This window comes from Ictalurus punctatus, chromosome 9 (genome assembly GCF_001660625.3).
Source record: "Ictalurus punctatus breed USDA103 chromosome 9, Coco_2.0, whole genome shotgun sequence".
Taxonomy (NCBI): Eukaryota; Metazoa; Chordata; class Actinopteri; order Siluriformes; family Ictaluridae; genus Ictalurus; species Ictalurus punctatus.
The window spans coordinates 13,935,590-13,937,094 of NC_030424.2; positions in this window are offsets into that span (position 1 = coordinate 13,935,590).

Consider the following 1,505-nt stretch of genomic DNA (forward strand, 5'->3'; position numbering starts at 1 on the left):
CGAATGAACACTAAGATTTAACTGAAAACTGGGGTGCAGTTCAAGTTTGTCTAGTATCTAAGTATTTTAGTGTTCATTAATGCCTTGCAGAAAACAACGTAGGGCTAAAGGTTTTATTATTATTATTATTATTATATATTTTAATGGTTTATTGCATATAATTTGCCAGATTAGAATGAAGTACATGAGAAGTTAAAAATCACGACATTAACAAGTTAAAACATACCTGCTTCCATGAAAGTAGTACTTACAGTACTTTGATACTGATAATACTTTTTAGATACTGATAATCCGATTAAACTATTCACTATTCCTATTCTTTTTGCTTTTATAAGATTGAGAAATATCCTTTTATTAAAAACTAATAAAGGGAAAAGTATTTTGCTATTGTGAGCCTGCTGAATTCAGATTGCAAGAGAACAGACATGAGGAAATTTAGGGATTAAAGATGATCATTTATAAGTGAAAGATTGATGTGTCAGACTATTTCAGGATTCTATATTAATGCCATGGTTGATATTAAAAAGTCTATATTGACTATAATGTGAGGTTTCATTACTGAGTCAAGTTGTGATGTTAGCATGTTCTTCCTGTGTGAACTGATAAAAATAAGAGGGTGGAGGAAAAAAAAAAAATTATATCCACATGGTCAACTTCTCACATATTAACATTATAAAAAGTCAGACATCAATAAGGTCATAAGAGCCGAAACAGATGTCTTGTCTTTTCTTTTTTTTTTTTAATCTCTCTGGCTCTCTATCTACAGTCCCTCAGAATAAGATAAAGCGTCTTTGTTTAGAGGGCTAAGGCATGTGAAAGAGACAGGGTGTTGGCAGGGCATGTGTTGGGTCTTGTTTGGGTTTGTTCCCATGGCAATGTCCACCCTCTGATGGCAGGGGGAAATTGGTGCTGTATGTGTACACTGAAGAGGACAGTTGAAAACAGATAGGAGTGGCTGGATAATTCAAATCAGTCAAATCTGGGACGGCGGAGAAGACCGAGAATCACTTTAAGACTCCTCTATTGAGTCAGTGTTCTCGATGTGAGTGGGACTGTTCCAGATTTGAGCATTCCATAAGCAGGCAAAGTGAAGGAATGTTACCATATAAGGATATTCCAGTAGTTGGTAAAATGTTGGTACTTAATTGAATCGAAAGCTTAAATACCATTCAGTCGTTCGGCTTCATTCTCAAGCAACTGAGTGATTTATTTAAGAGGAAATGACTGCTAGAATGTAGGACATTAATCTGAAATTAAATCTGCCTTCTAAGTTCTCCTGGGAGCATACACATTTCTAAAGATTGAAGAGTGGAATACAGTTTGTAGGCACTAATTTGTTGGATATGTTTCAGGACTTCTAGTGCAGTAGTTTAAGTGGCAACACTTTTCTGCTCTCTTCTGATGTACAAAATGCGAATAAGCAAGGAGGTCAAAGAACAGAAGTGTATGTGTGAAGGCAAAACAGAGTTTGAATGAGAAAGGACACTTCTACACATGAATTTTTA